This window comes from Papilio machaon, chromosome 10 (assembly GCF_912999745.1).
Source record: "Papilio machaon chromosome 10, ilPapMach1.1, whole genome shotgun sequence".
NCBI classification, from domain to species: Eukaryota; Metazoa; Arthropoda; class Insecta; order Lepidoptera; family Papilionidae; genus Papilio; species Papilio machaon.
Window position 1 is genome coordinate 1,179,225 of NC_059995.1, and position 20,185 is coordinate 1,199,409.

The following is a 20,185-nucleotide window of genomic DNA, read 5'->3' on the forward strand; positions in this document are numbered from 1 at the left end:
ATGGATTCTTGCAATATCATAATGCTTTGCATTAGTATAGTTAACTCCGTAGCAGCCATAGATTGCAATTTCTTTAATAATGATAAAAGACATAACATCATTAAATTATAAATAACACTGCCCCTTAAATACCATAATTCTAATATTAGGTAGTTTTTTTATTAAGAAAAAATTACGTAACATATTTTAGTTAAGATTATTTCAAACGTATCTATAAAATTTATTTAATGTTCTGTGAAGAATCTTTTTTTGGTACGTTAGCTTGTTTTTAATAATTTTAGTTATATTAAAGTTGAAACACTCTGTAAGAATTACAATTGTAAAATAGTTTGTAATTGATGAAAATGTTAAAATAAAAATATATTTTGTACAATAATAAGCATTATTTCAACAATTTTCGTCAAATTCCCATTATTCTGCCATTAAGTAAAAAAAAAAAACCGATTAGAAACTGAAATAAAAAAAAATTAATGCAAAAATACGACCATTAATTGAATAAAAAAATGTAGTAGCAAAAAACGCCTAACGCAAATGAATAGCAGTTAGTGGGCACTGAAACATGAGTTTTAATTGCTTACATAAAACTGAAGGCTTTTAAAACTACCGCATAATCCTATTTCACATAAACTGGCCGCAGCGGTCGCGTAGTCGACGTAAATTTAAATACTCAAATTTACATTTCTACTGAAGTCTTCTCATGATATGTATGACGTATTCTTTTTATTATTTTCTATTGCAAATTTCATCTTGTTAAGTGGAATTAAAAAAAGATTTGTTTTAATAAACAAGATATAGTCATTGCTAATTAACTTTTCTTCTAACAATAATGTTCTATGTCTGTTGTCACAATGAAATTCATAGTAAGTTCAAATCTGTAACAATTACACAACGAGGTGTTAATTAAAATTCCGATTCCGTGAGATGTAGCGTTTGAAACGACCTCTTGAATAGACAATAGCGTACACCGTTTCGAATGATTTAATTGCGAATACCTATACAATACATTAGAGAATGGAGCATACTATTGTATGCATTGTTTAGTGTTATATTACATAACAATACTCATCAGTAAATTGAATCATTGGAATTAACGTTTCTCGTAGACCATCTACGAGCCATGTGCTACGAGTTGCTACGAGCGATACGACGTTAAAAGACATATTATGTATCATTTTTATCAATATTTTTTTAAAATATTATATAACGAATTAAAAATACAAAATCTTAAAGCTACATTTGACAATAATAAATATAGTTATTCGTCGACAGCAAAATGACTATGAAGTTAACAAATCACATTCCATTAGGCTCGTAAAGATTTTTATTCGAGTAAACATTTCTAAATAAAATCTTCTGAGAATAAAGTAACAAATAAGAGAGGATAAAAGTAATTAATTGGACTCAATAAATCGAATATCGTCATTAATAACATTCTAGTCTATTTACGAAGATAAGGAAAGTACATTTTCATTATTTTTGGGTCCTTCGCTTTTGTAGAAAATTTGTCATCTTTAATGAATTAATGAATACAGAATAACTTTGTATTAATATGCTTAGTTATATTTTTTGATATAATAAGTAAAGATCTCGCTCTTCTCACGAACAAAATCTTCCCATTAAGCTGGACAATAAAAATAAAAAGTTATTAACTACTAAAATACTATGTACCTACATGGCTATAAAAGCTGTCGTATTTTTACTTCCAATTTTGAGCAAGGTGATAAAGAGAACGAAAGAGAATTTACTACAACAGTAAAAATAATTTCAGCAATCCAGCAGAGCTGTAATGATTGTTTGGAGCTTGGCCCAACTAAAAAGCAGAAGCGATTTACACTTCATGCTAAAATAATAACGCCAACGCCAACCAAAACATGTGATGATTGTTATGAAGTCTACCTCCTTATCATCGTCTTATCTTTTTCTCTCGGGTCTATGCAGTATGTTTAACTTTATACTATTGTAAAAAAAACTAATCTTACTAGCTTTTACCCGCGACTCCGTTCGCGCGGAATAAAAAAATACACATAAGATAAAAAAAAATCCTATGTCCGTCTCCTAGTTCTAACCCATCAATTTTCAGTTAAATTAGTTCGAACGATCTTGAGTTATAACAAGTGTAACTAACACGACTTTCTTTTATATATATATATATATATATATATAAGATAATAAATGTTCTTGGACGCTGCATCTGTTCGAAAATCCACTTGTTGCTTATCTAAATATACATAATTAAATTTTTCTTATATATTTGCATGTCTTCATATAAATATGTTCATATATTATTACTGTATAAAAATCTATCGATCAAATAAGAAATATTTAATATTCGCTTAAGTCGATCATTTAACCCACAAATTCGTTGTAATTCCTGCATCTATAAAAACAAGTTAAACTTCCGTATTGGGTCGTAAACGCTCGAATAAACCGGACTAAACCGGTGTATACCGGTGTAAACTGGACCATCCAATGCCATCTAAGCCATACTCAGGTGTATGTTTTCAACTAAATATTCATAGCGTTAAAATTATATCCCTTCTTTATCTCCTTGCTGTTTATTTTTTAATATGTCTGATATATATATAGAGTTGATAACTTTTGTCAAAATGTGAACTAGAAGAAAGTATTGCGGCATTTTAGAGTGTATTTTAATTACTGTCTAGTTTCCTGTTTATTATAATTACCTGCCTGTATGTCCGTTTCTCTTAATAAAATCGTCATTAGTTGTCACAGACTAGTTGTCGCCCGCAACTCCGACCGTATGGAATTAAAAAGAATCTAACAAGTAGTCTATGTGTTCTTCCAGACTATGATCTACATTTTAATACAAATTTTATCAAGATCCGTTGAACCGTTCCGGAGATACCTTCAAACAAACATCCATCCATCTATCCGTATCAACATTCGCAATTATAATATTAGTTATATTATAATTGCGAATGTTTAATAATAAAAAAAGTACACTAGAGTAATGAAATACTTCACAATTGCTTGTTGCAATTTCTTCTACGTAGCCTTCTGCAATAACTTTTTCATAGAATTCTGAAACAAGTGAACATTGTCCATTTATCGAGAATCGAAGCCATCAACAATATCTCTTATGCCTTCCATGAACAAGTGAGATTGTAATTTATAACAGCCATAAATAATGACGGTCCAATATTGCACGGAAAAAGTAGCCGCCTGTACAGAAATTTTCAAGCGGATAAAATTTAACTTTCCAATATTCAGATAACCTTTTGTTATACTTCTCAGAATCTTATCAAAGGTTAAGTTTAAAATTCAAGCTTGTATTGTTTCATTTTCAAGCCATATAAAATAGTTAAAACCAATTCCTACATTGATTTACATTCAAAAATTATTTTTGTTACTTTTATATCTCCAATAACTTTGTAACAAAGAACACATTTCAATTTTAAATTAAGTTGTAATTTAATAAATGTTTAATCATTTAGAAATACCTATTCATTAAAAATATTATCCGCCATGAATGTTATATCTCGTCGTATTTATAGCTTTGCATTTTGTGTAACTTAATTTCTTTTTTTATATATATTATCTAATCTCTAAATCTTCCCCTCTAAAAAAATATTCTGTTCCTAATATAACTATGTAATAAATTAGTTGGAAACATAATTTAGTTAATGCCATTATAGTTACGGTACCAAACAATATTGTACCGTGCAAGTACCAGGTGGTGCATTATGCGAATTGACAATAACGGTAATGAAGGATCCCTTTTAAAATAACCATCCACGATAATGCTGTGGCCAGCGCAATGGTAGCAACATAAACAAGTAAAAACATTTTCATTTGAATATTTTAATAAGCATTAAACTGATGTTAAATCACTCACTTTTCTACATATTAAAAAAGTAATATTTAGCCTTGATAAGTAAGAATTTTAAAACGAAACGACTAAAAAATTTGATATTAAAACAAACAATATACTTTATCTATACATATAAAAGAAAGTCGTGTTAGTTACACTATTTATAACTCAAGAACGGCTAAATCGATTTGACTGAAAATTGGTGGGCAGGTAGCTTAGAACCAGGAATCGGACATAGGATAATTTTTACCACGTTTTCTATTTTTTATTCCGCGCGGACAGAGTCGCGGGTAAAAGCTAGTTATTAATGTTACACATGACACATAATGTATTTTATTGTATATAACTTAAAGAATATTTAACAAGCATATAATATATAGTCGAAAACCTTTACTGTTTCAATCATTTACTTACGTTAAAATGTTCTAATCTAACTAAAATATTTTAAAGATAAGTGTGTGTGTGTTTATAAAAACATATATATATATATATATATTTGCTGATCGATATATCATTAATTCACGGGCTCCGATATAATAAGTTACAAAAAGCTCTTAGACTAATATCAAAATGTACTTTCAAAGTAATTTGCCGTATAAAGTATGTCACGAAAAGGGATGAGCCCTTTAAGACATGTTTATGTCATAAAAAAGTTTGGAAACCATAAATTTTCTGTGTTTTATATCGCAAAATAAAATATATCTATATGTCGCAATCAGAAGAAGAAATCAACTTTAATAAATCGAAATTAGAACACGAGCTGTGTTCGAAGAGACTTCTTGTACGATGCGCGTCTGACATTAGTCATTCTGGAAATATGGATTGTAGCTAAAGCATTGTTCGTTGTACATGAGCCTGTGAATCAATTATAACGAGTTGAGAAGTGATAAGCAGTGTATTCCTTGAATCCGATATTACCCACAGCCGCCCACAAGTGATCTCAATCAATAATAATTCTGATAGCGAGCCACCCCGGCCGTTATATATATATATCTATATATATAAAAGAAAGTCGTGTTAGTTACACCATTTATAACTCAAGAACGGCTGAATCGATTTGACTGAAAATTGGTGTGCAGGTAGCTTAGAACCAGGAAACGGACATGGGATAATTTTTACTCCGTTTTCTTTTTTTTTTCATTCCGCGCGGACGGAGTCGCGGGTAAAAGCTAGTTTAAAATAAACTGAATTATTTTAGTAAAATTCATTTTTTCTAGAGAATTTTAATATTATGAATAGTGAGGACATATGATAAATGATGTAAACACGTGCTTGACAAATTGCTCACATCTTTTTAGGTTAGTTAAGCCTTCCATTCACGCATTGAGTGGGGACTTTGAAAAATGTTGCTATCATTTAATTTTCACTTTATTTTTTTTTAATCATTAAAGGGGCTTTGTCCAAACCTTCCAATTAATAATACATCTTATATAAAAATCTCATCTATAATCTAGTAAAAAAACGTCTAAGAAATGTTAATGACACTTCTTAAACATATGTCAGTCAACTTAAACATCATCCTGGCCTCGTTAGTAGACGGGAAAGCCAGGATTCATCTGATCGACATTACACCTGAAAAAACTTACTTCATTCATGTTATGAAATTTTAAATTAACAAATTAAGTTCTAATTCGATAACAATGAATCTAAAATAGCTATAAGGAATTCCTATTATCCTAAAATAAAGCTTTATCTTTGTAGACAGAATTTATCTATCTATATATATAAAAGAAAGTCGTGTTAGTTACACCATTTATAACTGAAGAACGGCTGAATCGATTTGACTGAAAATTGGTGGGCAAGTAGCTTAGAACCAGGAAACGGACATAGGATAATTTTTACCCCGTTTTCTATTTTTTATTCCGCGCGGACGGAGTCGCGGGTAAAAGCTAGTATTAGATAAAGAAGTGTTCTAAAACAGTCATTAAAAAAATATTATTTTAGAGCAACTTTTTAGGTAATTAATACTTAAGTTAGCAGACTATTTATTATTAATTTTACTTATAATCTATAAAAGCCTTCCATTATGACGAGACACGCTTGCTTGTTTACATAACGCTAAGCCTAATTAAGCTGTTAAGCTATTACGCTTCGTTAATTAATTCTCTAGTCATTATTAACTTTTACCAATAATCCTACAGTGTTTTGAAATTTAAAAAAGTTTAATCGTACTCGTAAATTCATTATTACCTGAGTTTTCCAGCGTGGTTGACTATACCCTAGTCACACTAACTTAGGTAGGCTCCGAGCCCCTGGGTGGAAGATATATGCGCTGAAAACAATACAACATTTGAAGGTAGTCAATTCAAATGACGTAATAAGCTTACTTACTTAAAAAATATATATTTACAGAAGTGAAAATATTTTCAAAATACTTATTAAAGAAAGATTCAACGAAATTAAAAAGTCAAAGTCCCTTTGACCAAATTACATTTACTAATGAAACCCTTTTAGTGGTAAAAAAACTTAAAAGCCTTGCTCACATAGAGCCTCTTGATTAATTAATAGAACCCTAATATCGTTGCGCGCCATCTGGTGCATTTGTGCTAAGTACTTTACGAAGCCTCTTTTATACATGACTAATGAACGTACTTATCTTACTAATATTATTAATGCGAATGTTTAGATGAATCGATGAATGGATGGATATTTGTTAGAAGGTATCTCCGGAACTGCTCATAGTCTGGAAGAACACATAGGCTACTTAACATAAGTCGCAGGCGACAGCTAGTACTTTCATAAATGAAGACATAAATTAAACAGTATGCATTTAGTTTAATATGTTTAATTGTTTAATAGTAAATGATCGTTAAAGTAATTAATTGAAGAGATTTTACATGACTAAAGGATTTCACAACATTTCAGTTGAATAATAACTAACAAGATTAATTTCCTAACATAAGATTAGAAAATATAAACTGATCACTTCTGCTATAGTTTTAGCGCTAGTCGTAAATCGTGCGTAGATAAATAGAGCATCGTTAATTCGTTGGATCTAACGTCCGAAGTTAGACTGTGAGTGATTCGCCATCATTAGCCGGAAGCGAGCGTTAGAGATAAACACCGCAATAAGTATGAGGATAAACATTTTACCCGTATTAACGGAAATGGTTAATTTGTATTAGATTTAGAATTGATAATGGCTTTACTAATTCTGTAAGGAATCGTAAGATATGTTTAATAACAACCAATTAAAAAACGGCAACTAAACAGGAAGAAGTAGAATGCTTTTAAATAATCTCGTAGACTCTGGCTACGTAGAGATGGATGGGTGAAAGCTTTGTAATTACGATTTTTATATGTGATTACGAGTATACCAGGTAATGATTTTGTGCTAATATTTTACATATTATTTATATGAGAAACTAATTAACATCCTTTATATTTCAAACTTTGTTCAATTAATGAATTATTAGAGGGTTTTCATTAATTAACCCTGTATCTAATTAAGAAGAGGGATAAATGTATTTCGAGCGTGATTGTCCGTTGTGCGGGAGCTACGTAATTTGGACGCGGTCAAATAAAACAATTCGTGAGTCTTTTGCGGACGTTTGTAGTAAATTACGACTCGCTGTAGAATCCGAGCTTAAATTTAAACTTCTAGTTGTTGTTTATTTAACTTATTTGTTATTCTAAGAGTTAACGAATCGTGATAATTCACAAATAGTTAACTTTAAGAATACTGATAACTTTAGCTTATTTATCGCAACGGTTGATTCTCTTTGTCATTAATTTAGAGCGTTTTTTTCTAACTCAATGGAAGTGTTCTACGCCAGATCTTTTATAGGACCAGACAGATATATCTGACCGTCTTATAGACAGAGTTAAAGACAGTTGTTGATAAAGTGTATAGAGGAGAAAGGAGAGACACCAATTTACAAGTTAGTCTAATCTCACTTATATTATAAATGCGAATGTTTAAATGGATGGATGTTTGGTTGAAGGTATCTCCGAAACGACTCAACGGATCTTGATGAAATTTGGCACAGATGTAGAACATAGTCTGGATGTATTCTTCGGCATTCTTCTAAAGGCATTATGTTTTTTTTTAATTCTGCGCGGATGGAGTCGGTGGGGACAGCTAGTAAATTTATAAAAGCTGAAGGGCTTAAGATTGATGTAACTAAGTCTTCTCAGTACACTGCAATGTTAAAGTAATTTTATTTATTTATTTAACTCTTATTACTACAAGTATCTAAAGGAAAAAAAATACTATTATTTATATAGGTAATCGAGCAAGGGCCGCCTTATCGCTCTGAGTGATCTCACTCAGGCAACCCATTGGAACAGGAGAGACGAACATAGAGATAAAGTCAGAAATAAATAAATAAAAGCAATAATTAGGATAAGAATCAGTTATTTTATTACATTTTTAATGATAAAATTTTATATAATTAGATAATGAATGTCTAAATTCATTAGAAAAGATTAAATACTTGTGCCTCACTTGTTTTATACCCTACAACATTTTTAATTAAAATTTACTGCTTCCAACGAACCTTTCCGTTTTAGCATGTTTAACTAACGCTGGAGTTGGTTTTATTTCTCATCCGGTGCGGTGAGTTTAAATGGAATATACAAATATATATGTAATATAGTAATTTATCATTACATTAATACGCGAAGCGAAAACTTTGTACCCCTTTTATAAGGAAACTAGCAACTGCCCGCGACTTTGTCCGCGCGTAATTAAAAATATAAAAAAACTTGAGAGGTGTCAAGGGACACCCAGATGGAACGAAGTTCCTATGAATTTTCGTTATATATTGTCACGTCGTTGCCATGGTTACTAAAGCAAAAAGTGTCGTGACAACTTTTCGTAAGAATTTTTTCCGTCTAGCCCCTTTTCACAACGCGCGATAAGGAACTTCGTTCCAATAATCATAAATATAGCTTATGTCACCCGGGAATAGTGTAGGTTCCCAATAGTGAAAGAATTTATCAAATCGGCTGAGTAGTTTCGGAGCTTATTCAATGCAAACAAACAAACAATCACATCTTATAAGTATATATGAGCGAAAGAATGAATGTGAAATTTCACACAGTAATTAAAGCTATTTTAATTCAAGAATAAAAAAGTCATTTTAATTGAATTACATTTATAAAGGTTAAAGTGTACTTATTAAGTTATCAGTTATAGAATACAGAATGGAAAGTGGGGTTACAAATTGTTTAATAATTTAAAAGTCTTGTTTTTAATATTTTTTAATTACTAAGCTTCAATTTTGTACTAACATTACATTGTTCGATACAAAACATTGCGGTTAATCAGTTTATCGTTTGCACTAAACTACGCTCGTAATTCCGGCAGCTCGTAAAACTCGCAAAACATCCGGCTGCGCTCGTTAACGGTGTCCTAAATACGTCCCGAGTACGTCCCTGTGCAAATGCGACCGTTCAATATTAACGATTCAAGGCTTTGTTTTCTTTACGTGTACAGTTTAATGCTGTTTTTTCATGTAAGGCATAAAAAAAAGATTCTGAGAAAGATTCGCTAACTTTTTTTCTTTTAGTTTGAGTATGGTGACAAAAAAGAAAAGAGCTAAGTAAAACTGCTTGTTTCAAGGGTTGGTCATTGTTTGTAGAAGATATAAATGCTATCTTTTAGTATCGACATATCAAACTATTTCAATGCTATGAAAAGACAAGAATTGTTTTTAGAAAAATCTTCTATTTTATAAACCAAGTAAAATTTAAGGCAAGGTTTCTAGACTATGAATATGAAAGCAGTCGTAAGGAGGCTTAACCGGTATCGGATGTTTCGTACACAGCGTACTTCAGCCGTTTACGAGACACGTTTGTTAAGCGAGGCTTACTGCCAACTGGAGTGGCAAATGTGCTTCCAGTGAAGCATCATAGCATATTGCAAGAACGATACCAACCTTACAAATAAAATAACTGTTCCCGTGTGGCTTTATCCGCATCAAATTCCATTCGTCTTTGTTACACAGAAGAACTTTGTTTTATTGTAAAGATTGCGTAAAACTTTCAATTGATAATGTCAAAAATTCAATTGCTCAAATTAAAACTAAGCCTTTCGCTATTGGCTGAGAATTACCGTTAACATGGCAACCATCCATCTTTGATGCTATTGGCTTTAAATTTTTGTTCTTTTCTCGCATAACAGTTTTATTTAAGTTTACTCACCCCTAAGTTTAATGGCGTGAAAATATATAGCCTAAAGCGTGTCGTCAGTAGGGATTTTTATTACAAAAATAATTATTCAACAAACATGCCGTGATATCTACTAAGATCCTGCGTAATAAAGAAGTGTGTGGCTGGCTTTATTATATTAGTATGGAAAAATATATTAAATGACTTCTTTTTTGTTCTGTAAAGTCAGCTTTTCTGTGAAACGTCGAATTGAATTACAGTTGCGGATTATACTTGATTTGTATTTAATCGATTCCACCGATCGCCAGCTAATAGGAAAACGCCAATCTTTAGTACAACTTTTATTCGTTAAGTCAAAATACCGAATTTTGATTGACATCTTGCGGGAGATGCCACTTTATTCCACTTGGTCTCTCATCAAACAGTTGTCAATTATCTTAATCTAAATTTTAAAAAATATAAATAATATATAAAAATTAAAATAATGAATAATTGGAAAATAAGTATTTTTTAGCATCTAAACTAAAAGTGAAACAAATAAAATTAGTATCAAAATAACAGTAAATAGAATATAAAATGTTTCGTTTATATCATCATCAGCTCACTATACATACATCCCCACTGTGGGGCTCGGAGACTACCCTAAGTTAGGGGTGACTAGGCCATAGTCAACTACGCTGGCCAAGTGCGGGTTAATTGACTTCACACATATCATTTAATTTCTTCGCAGAAATGTGTAGGTTGCATCACGATGTTTTCCTTCACCGTAAGAAAGTCGTATAAATCTACATATATGAATCGAAAGTCGAAAAACACATTGGTACATAGCGGGATACGAACCCAGGACCTGCAGATTACAAGTCAAGAGCTTAACCACTGAGCAACCGATGCTCTATGTTTATATGTCATTTGCAAATGGAAACGTAATCTAAAGCAACTCAAATTGCACGCTTAGTTTAGCGTTAGCTACAAACTGGTTGTACTTATGCAGATCATAAAAGCGTAGCATTCGCACGAATATTGTAAGATGTTATACAATATTAAGTGTATAAAATTAGTGACAAACACTTTCGAATAAACTGACATTTCTAGATCGTTCCAAATAAGGTCTCAAAGCTATAAAATTTATTACTTTAAATGTATACAGCTATTAATAGTACTAGAAAATTATATAGACTTTAGATTGATTCAATAATTCTTATCAGCACTCATCGGTACTAAAAGAAACACTTTGTTATCAACAAAATCATAAACAGAAAAAATAACATAAGAATACTATATAGAGTAATGGAGAATAGCAAATGGCAGTATAATAAACAACCCCACATTTGCCTCATGATTGCAAGCAATAAAATAAAAGTACGAACATGACAATCCTTTTACCGAGTTAGAAACATAACCGTTCCGCTTGATTGGATCGATCAACATTATGTCGACGTTTGCTCTATTGATATACTTAAAGATTTGGATCAGCTTTTTATATATTTATATAGTAATTTAACAATAATGTAACTTAGTTAAGTTACTAGTAACTTAGTAAAGTTAACTACATACAATATAAATTGATAAACGAAGAATTCACTAAACACACTGCGGAGTAGAAAGGTCATTTCATATTTTCAATCGTTAAAAACAATTAGGTTACAAACGGTAATAATGAAACGGATTTGTATATTATATAATACTAGCTGTCGCCCGCGACTCCGTCAGCGCGGAATTACGTAATAAGTAGCCAATGTGTTCTTCCAGATTATGATCTACATATATGCCAAATTTCTTCGACATCCGTTGAGCCGTTCTGGAGATACCTTAAAACAAACATCCATCCGTTCATCCAAACATTCGCATCTTATATATATAAAAGAAAGTCGTGTTAGTTACACTATTTATAACTCAAGATCGGCTGAATCGATTTGACTGAAAATTGGTGGGCAGGTAGCTTAGAACCAGGAGACGGACATAGGATAATTTTTACCCCGTTTTCTATTTTTTATTCCACGCAGACGGAGTCGCGGGTAAAAGCTAGTTTATAGTATTAGTAAGATGGACTTGGTACTAATAAACATACTCAAGAAATACATACCTCATTCTGCAAGTCAGGCAAAAAGGTGCATTTTCTCAGAGCATCTATTATTTTCAACGATTCAGTTTACCTCGTTCCGTTTGTTTCAGTTTGGAGTAACATTTTGTTTAAGTGTTATAGTCCGAGATCGATTCATGTGTATGTCTTTTATACACTCAGATCTCCGTTTGATATGAATAAACAGCAAGGCTATCTAGTTTCCGATTCAAACATCAAAATGTCTGACTCAGTGTAACCGTTCTTGTGACACAACATCTGTTTGCATAATTTTGTTCAAGGGAGTACTTGACCGTGCTGATTCTTGATTTAATTATAAATGACAAAATAACATGAAAATCTTATTAATATTACTAGCTGTCGCCCGCGACTCCGTCCGCGCGCAGTTAAAAAATGGGGGGGGGGGTTATGAAAAATAGATGTTGGCCGATTCTCAGACCTACTGAATATGCTCACAAAATTTCATGAGAATCGGTCAAGCCGTTTCGGAGGAGTACCGGAACGAAAACTGTGACACGAGAATTTTATACGAGTATATTAGATAAATGTGAATGTTTAGATGGATGGATGGATGGACGTTTGTTAGAATGTACCTCCGGATCGCGGCAACGGATGTTGATAAAATTTGGTTTAGATGTAGAACATAATCTGGAAGAACACATAGGCTACTTATTAAACTTTTTTTATTTCCACGCGGATAGAGTCAATTGATCGAAACAAAGAATTTTTATGATTTAAAACATATTCATGTATTTCTTGTCCTCATTAACTTCAACTGTGTCAAATTCCACGTTCATCCGTTAGCGTTATTTCATTAAAAAGGGGTGAAAAGTTTTTGCTACACGTATTAATATAATGATTTTTCATAGCAATGTCACATTCCCACATTAAGCTTCAACAAAGCTACATGTTTATTATTCAAGCAGCTTGTTCTATGTTGAAGTAAACGTGTAATACCGGCAGCTCGTAAAAATCCGTTCAACTTACGCTTTAGCTCATAAACATCTAAATATACGACCGCGTGTAAAGCAGAGCGCTCAACGTTACTTGTAAGCTTTTTATTTCATCTATAATGTAGGTTCTCACTGCCGTTACACATGTTAAAAAACATACAGTCAGCGTTATCATTCACTTTGAAAAAGAAACCGGAGAATATGTTTTTGTTTCTATTTTTATTTTAGTCAAAGAAGCTATGATATTTAACAAGATTGATAAAGCATTATGATTGCTTGATTGCGTGTAAAATGAGATTCAAATTACTTTATAATCTTGTTTATTCCTTCTTGTCCGTCTCTCAGGTGTGAAATATCATCAAACTATAAGTTAAAATCACAGTATAGTTTTATGAATACTCTTGTTACATTGCAACAGATTTCAACAAAAGGGTCCTATGAATGCTTTGGATTAAAATTACAAAGAGGAACGCTTTTATATAAAAGTGATTTTCATCAGAGTGGAATGTCAATTTCGGATATATCTTACTAATATTATAAATGCGAATGTTTGGATGGATGGATGGATGTTTGTTTGAAGATATCTCCGGGACGGCTCAACGGATCTTGATGAAATTTGGCACAGATGTAGAACATAGTCTGAAAAAACACATAGACTACTTATTACGTTGTTTTTTAATTCCGCGCGGACGGAGTCGTGAGCGACAGCTAGTATTGGATAAATGTTATGTAATACATATTCGTCAGGGAAATTAAAATATAAACAAATAAATTTACATTGTAATTAATCCTCACACATATTAACGTGCTTACAATTTCTATTTAAATCGATTTGTTTAGTAGAGATTAATTTTAAAACCTCTAATTGAAGCATCTGAAATTAAATTGTCGTTTAAATAATCAAAATATGTTAAATTAATAACAAATTTGTATTTCAAATATAATACTATTTTTTATATTATTTAAATTTTATGAGCCAATGGTATTTGAAGTAGTTTTATATTAAGAACGTTCCAAACTTCTATATAATCTACTTTGGGGTGAAGTTCAAAAGAGCTTTCATCTTTTAAGATCAGCTAAGTTACTTTAAAGTTGGCAACTTTAAGTTTCCTGTAGTATTTAATACATTTTAATAATTTTATATGAGTATTAAAATTAAATATTAGAAGAGGTGAAAAAGTAAAAGTCCGTTTACTCCATAATTCCAATTGGTTGGCGAATATTTAAGTTTTCTTTGTGCAGTCTTATCTTGTTTTCAACAAGTAATATTATTATTTTTTCAGCAAATTATTTTAGAGTTATAAACTCTATTATGTGTTCTACTCTATGTTATTGTTCTAACTGTATGTTATTGTTTTGAATTGAATTTTACCACTTTGTTCTATTGATCAAATTGTTTCAGTTGATACCCATGATGGTATGATTGTACAAAAATATTCTGTGACGGCGGCCATCTTGAATTTTTCATAGTGTTTATCTGCTCGACAAGCTTTGTAAATCTTTTATAATAATGATATAGAACCTCTCATGGTTGTTGAAAAAAGCAACATGTCTTAACGAGTGTTCAAAGGTCGAACGTTACGATTATTTGCAGACTAAGTTGTGTTATGTTCATCTCTTATCTTTGACAAATTCTCTATTAATTATATAGTACTGTTAACTAAAGGACTAATTTCACTAGACGTATCATTAAATTTAATGAGGCAAGGGTTCACGATATAGTAATCCGATTATCAGCTTACTAAGATACTGGTATCCGCAAAACGCTAACACATCGGGATTAATGAAATGTGCCATTAATGTACTAAGTGGTATCAATCAAATCAAAGTTAATTAGTATTTTGAATCTTATCGCTGAGATGTTAAAGAATACATTGGCATAATTGAAGAACGTATAAGGTTCTCTCCTCACTCTAGAACAGTTATTGCACAAAAAAATGGTAATAAGTATAGTTTCTTATCGTCACAAAAATGTAACAAAATCTTATAGGAACTGTTTTGTGATTTATATAGTTGTGGACGTTTATTTCCTACCCATTTTCATAAGATATAATTTGACCCTCACAATTCTATTAGGTCGAAAACTTGTCATAGTAACATACTAACATATATATTTACATATATGTATTTATATATTAGATCCTTAATGAGAAGCGAATTTAAATCTCCACTGTGGAAGCATAAGTATGACTGGTATACTCGTAGTTAAGCATGACATATGAATACGGAATAGGTTTTTCCTAATCCCTTTTCTGTATGTTTGTGTTCATATAGCGCTCTAATTACACTAAACTTGTATCGTACAGATTACGCTAAGCTGCGCTAATTGGGTCGCCAGAGTTCCCTACCTAAAGAACTAGTCGCATCTGTTTAATTAAAAAATTGCTACTAATAATGAAGTGACCATAATAAGAATCGTCCGAACTCGTAGTAGTGGCATGAAGGATATAGTCGAACCTGGATAAACAAGACATAAGACCACAATATTTTTTTGCTTATCCAGTTTGGGCTGGAGTTAATAATTTATTGGTTATCGGTTTGTTACTTGCCCAGTCAGATTATAAACTGACAAAGTTCGCAATGATTTCGCTCTACTAGCGCTAGCTTAAATTTAATACTATAAACTTTGGTTTTATTTCATTAATAAAATTAAACAACACAAACGAATAAAGAACTGGAAGTTTAAGCTCGGCTCCCACATCGAGTCGTAATTTTCTTCAAACGTCCACAAAAGACCCATGAATTGCTTTATTTGACCGAGCTTAAATTACGTACCCACATTCAAGGGACAATCACGTGCAAAAGTTATTTATCCAAGCTTTTATTGTAAGATAAATTAATTAAATTACATATAATACAATTTCACGACTAACCATTAAAGTATAAGTACTTATATCATACTGCGAGTTATTATTTAAGTAGAAGTAAGCATTTCTGTGACATTTTCCACAGAATACAATAGATTTAAAGCATCGGTGGTACAGTTGTTAAGCGCTTGACCGGACCGGACCGAAATCTACACGTTCAGGTTCAATCCCCGCCATGTAATACTGTGTTTTTTCGAATTTCAATAAATTAATTCCATATTTTTCTGCATCATGGCGATGTTTTTAAGGTTATTTTATGTCGTAAGGTAAGTTCGTGGTAACGCTAAAAGGCGTTATGAACCAGAAGATGCCAATATTAGGGGGCAATTTCAATTATTTATCCAACGTTATTACGGTGAAGGAAAACGTCGTGATGTAACCTGCATATACCTGAGAAGAAATTCAAAAGATACCAAAAAGTGCTTTAATTAGTTATTTTTAATTAATTGGTCATAATATTTTTAATACTGGCAATATATTCGTACATTATTGGCAGTAGCAGTAACTTTAATGGATAATATCACTGTAATCCACATGTGCTGGTAGTTGTTAATGGACAAAATGTTTATCCTCATATTTATTGCGGTGTTTATCTCTAACGCTCGCTTCCGGCTAATGATTGCCGATCACTCACAGTCCAACTTCGGACGTTAGATCCTACGAATTAACGTTACTATATTTATCACGCAATATTTAAGTCATATGTATGTATATTTATATCTTTCAGAGTAACGACTAGTTCGGTTCCATATATTTTTCTAACAAACTGGTTAGAGTGATATTAAGCATTGTACATATGAATTCTTTGTACGTTTAAAACGAATAAATTCATAATCTGCTGGAACGATTTAAAAAAATGCACCACTAGCTGTCGCCCGCGACTCTGTCTGCGCGGAATAAAAAAAAAATCAGTAGCCTTTGCGATCTTTAAGGCTATGTTCTATATTTATGCCAAATTTCATTAAGATCCGTTGTGCTGTTCTTGAGATAGTTTCAAATAAACCTCCATCTAAACATTCGCATTTATATTATTAGCATAAACTATGATTATCCCTGAGTCGCATATTTATATTTAATGTATTACTAAATGTTTAAAAACAAATGTCCACATGTACAAAGATAATATAGACAGCTAGTATAAAATAAAAAACGATCAGGAACGACTAACGATACTTTAATTGGACTTAGAATAATGTTAGCAACAACCAAGCGTGTCATAATGAAAGGCTTTCACACTTAATTGTAACAATTACAAGCATGCCAAATGTCCATTAAAAATAAATAAAGGAAAGGTTATATTATTAGATAATCTTACAGCAGGTGGCGTCGATCCCCACCATCACTGACAAAAATGTCTTTCCCCCACCAACGTCTATATAAGCGAATGCAGAGCCGACCAAGCGCTCTTACGGCTGCTAGGATCGCGGTTGATACGGTGGTTGGTCTCGACGGTACTTGCTGTAGGTCATTTAGGTCATTTTCGCGGAGTGTAAATTAGCGTTTGTTTACTTCATAATTGTTTAAGTTATTTTAAGATCTTTGTAAAGTATTTGACGTGTAAATTAAATTATTTTGTGTTTAGAATAGACCGCTTGTATATTTTTTTATATTTTTACCCTTCTGATTCCTAAAATCAGAAGTGGGATAGGATTTCGCTCACAATTAGCCTTGTCTGCAGTAAACAACCGCTAGTTTAATAAAATGCCTAATTCGTCACGTAAACGGTCAGCTGAGACACCACCTCGCGTAGTTAGCAATAGTCGTTGCTGTGAACGTTCGCGGCGCGGTAGATATCGTGTTGACGAATCGCGATCAAATAGCGACGGGTCGTGTCATGATAGGATGCGGTCACGTACGCGTTCCCGTACGGCTAGGAGCCGTTCGCGTTCTTGTGACACTCGAAGCCGTTCGCGTTCTCGAGACGCTAGGAACCATTCGCAATCACGTTTCAATATCTCGCACTCACGTCGCAAAATTACTCGCTCACGACAAAATCGCCTTCGTACTAATTCACGCGAAAGGTCTAGGTCACGATCGATTACCTCGCATCGTCTTCAGAATGATCACCTATCTTTTTATCGAGATACCTCCGTAAAGGATGCGTTAGGCGCAATAATGTCTCGTTTGACCGCGATAGAGGAGGGTACGTCTAGTGGTTCTCATAATCCAATAACAACTTGCAACAACACACCTCTGTCAGATGCTAACAACGCCAACGCTAAAACGCTAGTTGATGCATTAACTATGTTGACAAGAGACAAGCCCGGTAATTATTACGTTTCGAGCTTCGACCCCGCTATACAAAATTTTGAGGTGTGGTGTAACGAAGTTGAGAGGGCTAAATTAGCGAACCGCTGGGAAGATCTCGAATGTTTTTCGCGAGTTGCTCATTGCTTGAAAGGTGATGCAAAGATTTGGTTAAGTGAGTGGACTACCAATGACCGATCGTGGTCTAACTTTGTTAGGGAGTTTAGATCTTTATGTCCTCAAAGAGTAGACTACGCACAGATTCTTCATAGCGTTATAAACACAACATCTGACAAGTTTTTAACATACGCTGAATACGCACGTCGGTCTTTACTGCGTTTACGAATCGTTAAAGGAATAAGCGACGAACTTATGGTCCAAATAGTTATCCATGGCATAAGTGACGTACAAGTACGAGCAGCAGCCACAAACGCTAACGTAACTACGGATAATCTTATCTCGTTTTTGGCAACTTATGTGAAGCCTACCCGCAAATTCGATAGTCGAAATATTAATAAACCCGTATTGTCCAATTGTGTTGCGGCTCAAAAGCGTAATTTTGACGGCTCTGATAAAAGAGATTACGAAGGCAAATGCTTTATTTGCAATCAAGAAGGTCATTTCAAAGACAGGTGTCCAAAAAATCGACATGTTGTTAACAGGCCGGAAGTTACTAATACTAAGCTTGTTTGTTCTTACTGCAAAAAGTTAGGGCACAAAGATAGTGAATGCTTTTCCAAAGCTCGATCTGAGGCTCAGGGCGGCACTAGCAACCCGCGTAAAAATTAACTTTTGTACAGAGCTCTTGAATAATGAACAACGTTATTGATTTAGGGTATACCGGTCAATATTATTTTCGATAGTAGCGCTCTCAACGTCTCTTCAATATCTTCGGCGATAATCGGTCAATTTTAGGGCCCACGAAAGCATACTAATTGTTACTTGAAAGGAATACGCGATAAAGAATTTGTTGCTCATGAATATGTCACTCTGACAGTAGAATTGCGTAACATCACGCTTGAAGTCTACTTTGTCATCGTACCCGCACAGTACATGAATATTCCTACCATAGTAGGGGCGGACGTGCACCTACCGAAGTAGAATACTTAGGGCGCGTTATAAGTCATGGTCAGGTAAGGCCGAGCCCGAACAAGATTCTTTCGGCGCTATATTAAAGGGTATGCGACGAAAACCGCATGTATCTCGCGACTCACTAAAAAGGATGTAAAATTTGAATAGGGACCTGAACAAGATAAAGTCCCCCAAGATTTAATATGACAACTAATAAGTGCCTAACCTATACTTGCGATTTTCGATCCTACCCTCCCCACCGAGCTCCTTACCAGCCTATTACTTCATGGCAAAAATCTGATACCCCATTTAACACAATCCATGTCGACGTATTAGTCCCCTTACCAGAGTCGAATGGGTATAAGTTCGTACTCGTAGTAGATTCCTTTACCAAATTTTGCCTACTTTACCCGATGTACCGACAGGACACGAACGAACTGAAACGAGTTTTTGGTAGTGCAGTGTCTTTATTTGGAACACCTAAACTAGTAGTTTGTGACCGTAGGCGCATGTTTGAGGCGTCTGCTTTCACTAACTGGGTTTCCGAAATGGGTTGTGCTATCCACTACATAGCGCCCGAAATGCACCACTCCAATGGGCAAGCCGAGCGTTATGTGAGGACAGTATTGAACCTTATCCGTGTAGAGAGTAACAATAAAAAGTCTACTTGGTCTGATGCTTTGTGTAAAATACAAATAATGTTAAATATAACGAAACAAAAGACTACGCAATATTCCGCTCTTTATTTACTAATCGGTACTAATGCGACCACTCCTATTATTCATGCGCTCGTCCGAGATGTTGCCATGGAGAACTCCAGCCCCAATCGTGAAGCCACAAGAGAAATTAGCAGGAGCAACGCTAAAGCGGCGCTGGACAAAAACAGACTTGGTCAAGACGCACGGGTCAATCGTCAAAGGCACACCTCAAAGAAATTCCAGGTCAACGACCAGGTATTTGTGATAAAATACTCTCAATCCGGAGGTAAGCTCGATTCTGGTATGAGAGGTCCATATCGTGT